This window comes from Benincasa hispida, chromosome 3 (genome assembly GCF_009727055.1).
Source record: "Benincasa hispida cultivar B227 chromosome 3, ASM972705v1, whole genome shotgun sequence".
NCBI classification, from domain to species: domain Eukaryota; kingdom Viridiplantae; phylum Streptophyta; class Magnoliopsida; order Cucurbitales; family Cucurbitaceae; genus Benincasa; species Benincasa hispida.
The window spans coordinates 21,867,944-21,880,743 of NC_052351.1; positions in this window are offsets into that span (position 1 = coordinate 21,867,944).

A 12,800-nucleotide genomic window follows, 5' to 3' on the forward strand; every position below is an offset into this window, starting at 1 on the left:
ACCCTTTGAAGAGTCATTGCGAAATTAGATGTCACACAGGGTTCATGTTAGTTTTGCTAAACCTTATTAGATGTTGTATGCTTTTTCAACGGGTATTTTCTTAAAACCTAACATAGGTCAATGTGTTTTGTTTTTAGCAACTTGTTAGTATTTCTGTTTAATGCCTCAAATTTGACTAATTACATACAGTGGAAAAAGTCTTGTAAAATGTATTTCATGGTAAACGACCTTGAATTTGTCGTGGTTGAGGAATGTCCTCAAGTCTTGACCCTTGATGCACCACGAAGTGTTCGTAATGCATATGAGGTGTGGATTAAGGCTAATTCATTTGTCCGACTTCACATATTGGCTAGTATACCTGATGTTTTGGCCAAAAGGGTTGAGAGCATAGTCATTGCACGTGAGATCATGGACTTGTTGCAAAAAAAATTTTGAACATCAGTTCTTACTTTTTGAGCATAGAGGGTTGGATGATAAAACCAGTAGTGTCAATTCCCAAGTTAAACTCCAGAAAGAGGAAGCAAGTGTTGTGACTCTATTAAAGTTCATAGAAGAGAAGTGCTGAAATGGAACTTATAGCTTATTTAGATTATGTACAGATCCCACTACTCTCCAAAAGAGGAGGATGCTAAAGACAGTACATTTGATTTATTGGTCTTGAAGACTTGTTTGGTAGAGAATGATGATTTTGCCTGGATCCTAGATTCGGGTGCTACTAATCACGGCAGTTCCTCTTACCAAGAATTCAGTTCCTAGTAAACGTTGCCGTAGGGAGAAATGACTCTTTGAGTCGGTACTGGTGAGGTTGTTTCAGCTGTTGCTGCAGACAGCTGAAGTTATTTTTGGACAAGAAATGTTATTTATTACTGAATAATGTTTTCATAGTTCCTCATATCAAGAGGAACTTAATTTCGGTTTCTTGTCTCATTGAACAAGGTTATATCGTCTCCTTTTCTGAAAATAAAGTGTTTATTTTCAAGAATGGAATGGAGATTGGTTTTGGTTCAATGGAAAGTAACTTATATGTATTAAGGTCGTTGGTCATAAAAGCCTTGTTTAATACTGAAATGTTCAGTACAACGGCAACAGCTAAAAGACCAAAGGTTTCTCCTAAGAAAAATGCCCATCTTTGGCATCTAAGGTTAGGTCACATCAACCTCAATAGGATTGAGCAGTTGGTGACAAGTGGACTTCTAAGGAATTTAGAATAAAACTCCTTATCGGTATGTGAATCATGCCTCGAAGGCAAGATGACCAAACGACCTTTTACTGGAAAAGGTTACAGAGCCAAGGAAGTCTTGGAGCTCGTACATTCAGACCTCTGTGGTCCGATGAGTGTTAGAGCTCGAGGTGGACATGAATATTTCATCTATTTCATAGATGATTATTCAAGGTACGGGTATCTCTACCTAATGTAACGTAAGTCTGAAGCCCTTGATAATTTCAATGAGTATAAGGCTAAAGTTGAAAACTTGTTAGGTAAGAAGATAAAAACATTACAATCTGATCGTGGTGGAGAGTATTTGGGCCTCTAATTCCATAACTATATGATAGAACATGGGATTGCGTCCCAACTCTCGGCTCCCAGTACACCTCAATAGAATGGTGTATCAGAAAGAAGAAATAGAACCTTGTTGGACATGGTTCGGTCTATGATGAGACTTGTTTTGGGGGTTTTCAGTGGAGACTACATGCTATATTTTGAACAATGTTCCCTCGAAAAGTGTTTGTGAACCACCTTTTGAGTTATAGAGAGGTCGTAAAGGTAGTTTACGCTACTTTTGGATTTGGAGATGTTCGGCACATATGCTTGTGACTAACCCGAAGAAGTTGGAATCGCATTCGAAAGTTTGCCTCTTTGTAGGCTACCCTAGGGAAACGAGGGGTGGATACTTCTACGATCCTAGTGAGAACAAAGTGTTTGTTTCCACAAATGCTATCTTCATAGAACAAGACCACATCAGGGACCATAAGCCACGAAGTAAGGTTGTTTTATGCGAGATTTATAGTGAGACTGAGACTACTGAGGGTTTAACAAGAGTTGTTGAACAGATTGACAGATCAATAAGAGTTGTCGATGTCGGTACATCTAGCCAACCAACTCAAGAGTTTAGACTGCCTTGACATAGTGGAAGGGTTATGAACCCACCAGATCACTACATGGGTTTGACTAAAGCCCAAAACATCATTTCTAATGATGGGTTCGAGGATCCATTGTCTTTTAAGAAAACAATAGAGGATGTTGACAAGGATGAGTAGATTAAAGACATGAACCAGGAGATGGAGTCTGTGTACTTCATAATATCTGGGAACTTGTGGATCTGCCTAATGAGGTAAAACCTATAGGGTGTAAGTGGATCTATAAACGAAAGAGAGGAGTACATAGAAAGGTGCAAACCTTTAAGACTAGACTCATGGCAAAGGGTTATACCCAGGTTGAGGGAGTTGACTATGAGGAAACTTTCTCACCTGTTATGATGTTGAAGAATCTCTTGAGAAGAACAAAGCATCATCATCTAGTTTGAAGCTTTTATATGCAGATTTGAAAGTTATAGATGTTGGAGACAAAGAGGTAAAATTTGTGTTTTTTTTTTTTTTTTTTTTGTATACAGAAGTACAATAACATAAATGATATATGCATGCAGACTGAAGTTGAAACTGCTAAGAAGAAAGAGGTTGAAGAAAAAGGTGCTCAAGAAATTAAGGATAAGGAGGCTAAAGAGAATGACCAGCAGAAACAATCACAAGATGAAGAGAAAGATCTTGAAGATGAAGAGAAATATCATGAAGAAAAAGGGGAAAAAGATAAAGAAAAGGAATAAAATGTAGATAAAGAACATATGACCAAAAAGAAGGTGAATATTGATTGATTGATCTTTTTAAATATAGGGTTAGCCTTCTATCAGGGATATATGACATCATTGATAACATACTACCAGTGATAATACACTATCAATGATAGCATCTATCAATGATAGTATAAATGATAGGAAGCTTTATTTACTTTACTGATAGCATAATAGATGTCATGTTATATTTGATTCCATGATTTCAAGTTGTTGAAAAGACTCTTAAAAAAAGTCCAAAAAAATATGGACCAAAGGTTGTAGTTGAAAATATGGAGGAGCTTGTTGTGGATAAGAGACCAAAGAGACAAGCAAAACCAACCAAGAAAATTTCTTCAAGGAAAGCTACAAGGCATTCTTCGAGGTGGAAGGATGACATTCCAAGCTTTGATCTCAAAATATCAAAACTCTTATTATGTTTCTTTAACACTAGATAGACTTTTTTTTTTTTTTTTTAACAATAGATAGACTTTTGTTTGACAATGATGGTTGTTTGTTTATAATAGATGGGTTTTTGTTTGACAGTGATTGTTATGCTTATAATTTTCTTGGAAATTATATTGTTATTTTACAAGATATTTTTATTTCAAAATCCATATGAATATTTCAGAAATTAGATTGATATAGTTACAACTTTCAATTTACTTCAGTGTTCTTCGATAGGTTGTTCGGTTGTTCAAACTTTAAACATAGCTACACAGCTTTTATCACTGATAGTATGTTATCAGTAATAGACATGCTATCAGTGATAGAGTCTATCATTTATAGCTTTTCTTTATCATAATGCCAAAATGCTTATCTTTTAGTATAGTTACTTTAGTTGAATTAATTTCTTGGCGAGAGAATACATTTGTTTCATTTAGATATTCAGATAGTTAAAGTGGATGAAATAGATTCTTCACTTCAAAAATTAAACACTTGAGACCAGTGATAGAAGGTATCACTGACAATATTATATCATTGATAGAAGCTATCGCTGATAGCTTGATATCATGAGAGAAGCTATCATTGATAGCTTGATATTAGTATAGAGACATATCGCAAATTTCTTTCTTTCCTATGGCTAAAGTAAAACGAAAGCATCATAAACAAAAGCATCATATTGGCTAAAGAATAGATATATCAACAACAAAGTTTGTTTCACTAGCTATTATTGATAAATTGACAAACATTAGTAACAAGTTGTCTGATAAATTCATGACAAACGTCAGTAACAAGTTGTCTCACTTTCTAATTAATAAATTGATGACAAGCATCAGCTACAATCTAATGGATAAATTGATGAAAAACATCAATAACAAAACATTGGCTACAATCTAATGGATAAATTGATGACAAACATCAGTAACAAAAAATCAGCTACAATCTAATGGATAAATTGATGACAAACATCAGTAACAAAACAAGCTTCTTCATTAAACAACTAGTGAAAATTTGCATGTCCTACAATTATGACCACGACAATGGCATCGACTACACTTTGAGATGCTTTTCTTTTCACCAATTGACAATATTCTTTGTTTTCATGGTTGTCCAGCTAGATGTTTAACTGTTGGAGGTAATACATTCACACCAACATCGATAGATCTCTAGTCAAAATGATTTCCAATAGGATAAACTGACCCTTTATAGGTTGATAATAGTGTACCGAAAAAATAATTGTCCGACACAAAAGCAAATATATCTAAATTTAGCCCACGAATAACAGCACAAACACGAACACATGGAATCTCACTAAACCCTAAACACAACAACTGCACGATTTAGAGGTCAAATTTACCACAAAATGAATGTCTCCGTCAACTACTTTATATTCTTTATTGTTAATAGGATCAACCTGAAAGACAAAATAATCAACAAAATGTAATCAACTAGGTGAAGTTATCGCATATCACTGAAAACTAAAATATAAATGAAAACGTAAGTGATACTATCCCTACCTGATGAAATGTTTTCAAGCTATAAGTGAAACAAAACGTATTAGTGATTGCTTCTATCACTGATAACATGTTATAAATGACAGGAGCTATCACTGATAACATGTTATCAATGTCAGAAGCTATCACTGATAAATTGAAATTAGTGATATCTTCTATGAAGGAACTCTTATCAAAGAGACCAGTGAGCAGAAGCGAGATCGTTCCAAATCCCAATGTGACAGAACATACACATTTACAATCAAATAGTAATAGTTATGGAAAAATTCTAAATTACAACATGATTCAAAAGGATAATACTAAGGACCAAGAGAACTCACCCTTGAAGAAATTTTATTTTCGTTCCATCGATCTAACAACACGAAAGTCACACCTCAGCAATCTTCTCGATCAAGAACAAATAACACTCAACTCTCTTGGCATTCTCGGTATGAGAATCTAGGATTTGTAGGCTCTGTATGGATTTGGTAGAGGGTAGGAGGAATTTGACAAATCGTATAGACGATCGAGTAAATGGGAGATGACTATAGTCTATCGTATAGACTATGTACTTGATCGTTTAGAAAACAAATGACTATCGCATAGAAAACTCATTACATGATCGTTATGCTCTCAAGTTATCGTATAGTTTTTCTTTTGTGCGTCTGATTACTCGCTTAATGATCACATTCTGTAAAAATGGAAACGATTTTCATTTTATCCATCAGTTACCATAACTGATCACAACTTCCCACTAAGTTGGTTATTGGGAGAATGAGCCACACCTCCTGGAATCTCACTCCGAGAATACCAAGGTTGCCGAGTGGTGGTGTTTAAGAGGGTCTTTGTTCGTGGAGAAGTTTGTTCGTGATCGAAACAACAACAAGAGATTGGGTAGGCATTCTAAGCGACAATGAGATGTTGTCGTTCCAGTGATCACGAGAGCGAGAGAAATCCAGAAGAAGAGTTCTTCAAAGGTATGTCTCACATTCCTTTTGTATTTAATTACTAAAGCATGTTGTAATTTGTTAGAAAATGCATAATCGTTTTGTATGTTTGTGAATGCCTTTAATTCTATCACAACGTGCTTGGAAAGATCTTGCTTCTGCTCATGGGTTCCCTTGGATAAGAGTTCCTTAAAAAATCGTAACTAATTATCCCATAATTGATTTATTACAAATAAATAATATATTCATAACCTATCGTTTTAATATCACATCTAATGCAATATATAAACCATAGTTCTTTTTCTCCCTTATAGCATTTAATAATAATTCCTCCAATTATTGTATCTAATACATTAATTCAATTATATCTCATATAATTGATGCAATTTGATTATATCATATATAATCAAATTTCCTCTTGTTAATTTTAACACTTCAAACTAACCTAAAAATTGATTCTCGACATGAATCCATTGAGCTACCAAGGGGACCTTATGAACCTGTAGCTTAGGGTTTTACAGTGGAGACTGCAGCTTATATCATCAACTGTGTTCCTTCCAAGAGTGTTGTCAGAACACCTTTGGAGATGTGGAATGGGCGTAAATTGGAACCACGTTCGAGGTTGTGCCTATTTGTAGGCTACCCCAAAGGTACACGAGGGGGTTATTTTTATGATCCTAAGGAAAATAAAGTGTTTGTGTCGACGAACACTACCTTCCTGGAGGAGGATCATATGAGGGAGCACAATCCATGTAGTAAGATTGTGTTGTGTGAACTTTCCAACGAAACTACTGAAGCTTCAATAAGAGTTGTTGAAGGGTCTGCTTTGTCAACAAGAGTTGTTAATGGAAGTTTATCTGGTAGGTCTGATCCACCTCAAGAGTTGAGGGAACCTCGACGTAGTGGGATAGTTGCGAATCTACCTATTCGCTATATGGGTTTCACTAAAATCCTGGCTATGGTAGGCGATGGCGAGGTTGAGGATTCGTTGTCTTATCAGAAGGCAATGGAGGATGTTGACCAGGATGAATGGGTCAAAGCCATGGATCTCGAGATGGAGTCTATATACTTCAACTCAGTATTGGATCTTGTAGATCAACCTGATAGGGTAAAACCTATAGGTTGTAAATGGATCTACAAGAGAAAACGGGGTGTTGATGGGAAGGTGCAAACCTTCAAGCCTAGACTTGTGGCAAATGGTTATACTCAGATGGAAGGAGTTGACTATGAGGATACTTTCTTGCCTATTGCCATGTTGAAATCTATCTACATCCTCTTGTCCATTACCTCATATTATGACTATAAGATATGGAAAATGGATGTCAAGACTGCCTTTCTGAATGGTAATCTTGAGGAGACCATTTATATGGTGCAGCCCTAGGGATTCATAGCCCAAGGTCAAGAGCAAAAAGTTTGCAAACTAAATCGGTCTATTTATGAGCTGAAATAGGCATCTCGATCTTGGAACATTCGGTTTGATACTGCGATCAAATCGTACGGCTTTCACCAAAACGATGATGAGCCTTGTGTCTACAAGAAAATAATCAATAGTTCAGTAGTTTTCCTAGTGTTGTATGTAGACGATATCCTACTCATTGGGAATGATGTAGGTTTCCTAACTTCAATTAAGAACTGGCTAGCGACCCAATTTCAAATGAAAGATTTGGGAGAGGCTCAGTTTGTTCTTGGTATTCAGATCTTTCGAGATCAAAAGAATAAAATGCTAGCGCTGTCTCAGGTATCATACATTGATAAGATGTTAATCAAGTACTCGATGTAGAACTCCGAAAGGGGCCTACTGCCTTTTTGGCATGGAGTTACATTATCTAAGGAATAGTTTCCTAAGACACCTCAAGAGGTTGAGGAAATGAGATGGGTCCCCTATGCATTTGTTGTTGGTAGTTTGATGTATGTGATGTTGTGTACTAGATCAGACATCTGTTACGCTGTGGGGATAGTCAATAGATATCAGTCTAATCCACGGCAGGGTCACTGGACCGCCATCAAGAACATCCTCAAGTATCTTTGGAGAACGAAGGACTACATGTTCATGTATGGATCTAAGGATTTTATCCTTACAGGATACACGGACTCTGACTTTCAGATTGATAAGGATTCTTGGAAATCCACTTCAGGCTCAGTGTTCACTCTTAACAGAAGGGCTGTAGTGTGGCGAAGCATTAAGCAGGGGTGCATTGCTGACTCCAGGATGGAGGCCGAGTATGTAGCGGCTTGTGAAGCTGCTAAGGAAGCTGTCTGGCTCAAAAAGTTCTTGACTGATCTGGAAGTTGTTCTAGACATGTCTAGGCCCATCATCCTTTATTGTGATAATAGTGGTGCTATGGTGAACTCCAGGAAGCCTAGGAGTCACAAGTGCAGCAAACATATAGAGCGTAAGTATCATCTCATTTGCGAGATAATGCATCGACGGGACGTGATAGTCACGAAGATCGCTTCGGAGCACAACGCTGCTGACTCATTTACGAAGGCTCTAACGGTACAATTTTTTAGGGTCACCTTCAGAGCATGGGTCTACGGGACTGCCCGCAACTAGACTAGGGCAAGTGGGAGATTTTTGTATTGGGCCTTAGTGCCCTATTTTATTGTTTTGTACTTGTTTTTATCTTGTACACCCACTCGCTTTAGAACAAGTAGAAGATTGTTGGGGTTGATGCTCTAAATTCTCAAAGGGTCCTGTAGTTTGTAAACATCTGTATGAATAAATGTTCGTGATGTAATAATATGAGATATTTTCTTCACTGTTGTCTATGAAATATGAGATATTTTATTTGCATTTACCACAAACCAATAAACTAAGTTCCCTGGTTGTCGTTGTAACTTAAACATGTATGTGGAGACACACAAATGGATTTTGCCTTAAGTGATAACCTAAATGGTCTGTAGTATATGGATAAAAAAGGGAAACCTTATCCTGGTGACACTATAGATACGACCCACTTTGTAGATGTTACAAGTGTTGTAAAGTGCTACAAATGGTCTGATCCTGATCATTCATGTGGAAACATGCGAGTGGAGGTGTTCTATACAAAGGAGTTTGTATAAGACCGGACCACGAAGTGTTTAATCTTGTTATATAACGCCATTCATGATAGAGACTTTCGTTTCACCAGGATGACCATAGGTACACGACCTTAATCCTGAGTGAGTTGGGAACTCTTGCTTATAATGGCAGTCCTTTGATTTACATGAGTACGAGTGGCCAGATTGCCGACTCAAACCTACCACTTAGGGAATTTGTCTGATTGGGGAGCTGGGAACTCAGCTACACAAGATGGAATTCACTCTTTCCCAAAGCAGGGGTCAGTAGATAGATTACTCCCTTAAGGACTGATTCCAGGGCTTGAACGATGTGGCGCCACACACCTTCTCATGGACCGAGAGGTATCCACTCATAGTAGAACTATGATATATTGTTCATTAGAGGGATAAGTGGTACTTAAGGAGTTAGATGTAACTACAAGGGAAAAACGGTAAATTGGCCCAACTGTACTTACGAGTGATATGTGAAGGGTTATCGTACTATTGACTGATTATATCGATGGACATAGAAATATATATGTAGTGAGAAGAGTGTAGTTGTCGATCTTTAGTGGAGTGCCCGATAGTTAACGGATGGTGGATCTCGTGATTAAAGAGTTTAGTCAACTATTCACATACCGTTGGAGCTTTAAGCTATAGGTCTATAAGGTCCCATTGGTAGCTTAATGGATTTAATTTGAGAATTAGTTTTTGGGTTAGTTTAAAGTGTTCAAATTAACAAGAGGGAGTTTGATTATATATGATATAATTAAATTGGCTCAATTATATGTGATATAATTGATATGATGTATGAGATACATTATTTGGAGGATTCTGATATAAATATGATTTATATTAAATAAAGGAAAAAAGAACTATGGTTTAAATGTTACATATGATGTGATATTAAAACTATAGGTTATAAATATAATATCAAAAGTTAGTTATTATATTTATTTATAATTAAAACAATTATATGATAATTGTGGGTGGTTTCTCCTTTAACCGTGCGTGAAAATGGGATGTTATGTTCAGTTTTCATAACTGAAGGATAAAATGAAAAAAAAAATCATTTTGAAAAAAATCGCTTCATTAGGTGCATGACTAATCGTTTAGCTCAAGAGAGACTACACGATAGCCTTTAATTGTTTTTCTAAACGATCGTGTACTAGCATCGTTTACTAGAAATCGTGTAAAGCGATTTACTAAGTGATAGCGTGGCAAGCAAGATTCTCTAAACGATTGTGTAAATGATTGATAACGGGCAGAAATGCATGTTATTACAGTGCTAAGTTATAAAACAATGCAGGATTGCGATGATAAGAATATACAATATTGCATCCAAAAGCATTAAGTTCACAATATTGCGGTCACATGTGTCGATCGCATTAAAACAGCTAACTTGTGTATTTTTGTGCAGAAAATGCATTGATGCAAGGCGGAAATGCGATTCACAGAAATTAACGTCCGAGCGCATTAAGAGATTGCGTTGACGCAAGGTTATGCAATCATTTACGCTCGAAAATATCTGCTCAAGAAGGTTGTCGCATAGAGCCGACGCATCATGGTGGTTGCATCTGGGTTAAAAGCGTAATAAATCATGATGGGACAGGAAGCTGATGATGGTCAATTCTGAATTATGTTGACAAGTCGTTAACGATCTACTGTAGCAAGTATCTCAACTTTTCGGTGACAAATATTCGGCCCATCAGATAGAGAATTAATGTCATCCCATCAGTGAAATCATAAGAGAGAAGAAGCCTTTCACCCCGATGCTCTATAAATACCAAAGGCCAACTTCAGAGAAGGAGTTCGACAGTTAGATAATTTTCCATATAGATAGAAGTAGCCTTGTTCATAGTTTTTCTTTTATTTAGAAGGCGGAAGCGAGAGAAGTGAGATTTTACCGAGAGATCATTCCGATGAACTTGAAAAAGTGTCGGAAGCGTCGAGATCAAAGAGAGGGCCAACTCTTACAGAAGCAAGAACATCTTTTGAGCAGAATAGAGTTAACAGTGTAAAAGCCTTGGGAAGCAAAGAATTGCTACCAGACTCTCTATCCTTATCTTCCATTATCATTTTGTACTCTGAATTGATTTATAGAAATGGAATTTACATCTTTATATTTTTTCACTCTCTGTATATTACGCATGAGTAGCTAAATCTGTCAAATGGGTTGAGAAGCACTTAGCTAGCATAACTAAGGATTTTCATTCTATGAGATTATCTTGTATTATGTATGCGTCATTCATCAATTAAAGATACTTGGGAAGGTAGTCTAAGGATTGAATCTAGGCTTGGAAAAGTCAGGTTAGAATCTAGACTTGGGAGAGCCAGATTAGAAACGCATAATCAAGAGATATGAGCTTAGGAATAAGCGTTGTTTGCTATTAATGCATCGCATGCATCCTAGAGATAGGTTATGATTATATACGGTCACCTTGTCCTTGTGTGCATCTTGCATCATCGCATAGGCAAGAAGTAGAGACTTAGGAATAAACTCTATAGACACTATCGCATTCATCGCATGTGTCCTAGAATTAGGAGCTACCGCATTTGCATTGGGAAATGATTTGTTGTCGCATGATTGTAGCATGATCGCATAGTTTGAACGCATTCTCGGGAAATGCTAGCTAAAGACCTTCTCAACCTGTTCTCCACATACTCAGTGTATCTTTCGCATAATCAATCTTTTCTCAAATCCGTCGCATACTTTTTATACTTTAAACAACAAACCAACCAAACCATTAATTGATTTGTTACCGCAAAGTGATCTAAAAATTACTACCGCATATTGTTTTCCTTAGTCCTTGAGTTCGACCCTGGGCTTACCAGGAAACTCAATAGGATTTATACTTAGGTACTACTGAGAAAACTTGTTTGCACAACGTATTTTCCACCAACGTAATCCTTTCATTTCGTGGCATAAAATAGCGCATCAAGTTTTTGACGCTGTTGTCGGGGACTTCGACAATATAGTGTGCTAACAGTAATTTTCTAATTTCTTTGCAGCTTTGAATCTCTGATGAATTATGACCAGATATTGAAAGAAGGTTCCGACAAAGACTGAGAGACAGCCGCCAACAACAACAACAAGAGAAATATAACATGGCAGAACAACCTGGAAACGGAGCACCAAATGAAAATAACGTCATGGCGAATCCTATCCTATTGGTGAACGACTGCAATAGGCCCATTTAGGGCTATGCGTCGCCCAACCTCTACGATTTCTCCCCAGGAATCATGAGGCTCGCTCTTGATGGATCGCGATTCGAAATGAAACCGGTGATGCTGCAGATCATACAGACGACTGGACAGTTTGGTGGGAGGCGTGGCGAGGACCTGCACGGCCACCTCCGGAGCTTTATAGAGATCTGCAATACTTTCATGTTCCCTAATATCTCCACCGAAGAACATCCTTGATTGCATTTCTAAAAACCATGAAGACTGGAGAGAAAGCGATCAAAGAATGAGAATCAAGGACAGTGACGCGAACAATGGTGATATCGGATCCCTTCAGAGTCAAATGACTGCGATGGTGAACTTAATACAGGGAATCACAATCAACAGCCCAACAACGCATAGTGGGCAAGTGAACACAATTAGCCAAACGACTGCAAGGTGTGTTATTTGTGATGAAGGACACACAATGGAGGAATGCCTGCAAAACCCACAGTCAATTTATTTTGTAAAGAATAATCCATTCTCTAACACGTACAACCTTGGGGGGAGAAACCACCCCAATTTCGCGTGGAAAAATCCACAGCAAAATTTTCAATCAGTGGCGCAAAAAGAAGGGCCACCTGGATTTTTCCCGCGAAACAACAGTCAAATGAATAATCAAACTAGCAGTTCATAGACGCCGCAATCTTCCTCTTTGGAAAGTTCGTTAAAGTAATATATTGAAAAGAACGAAACTGTGCTTCAAAACCAAGCAACGTCTATCCAAAACCTGGAAATACAGATAGGCCAGATTGCAGGCGAACTCAAGAATAAACCGCAAGAGGCCCTGCCGAGTTCAACAGAACTCCCATGCAACCCAAGGGGTACAG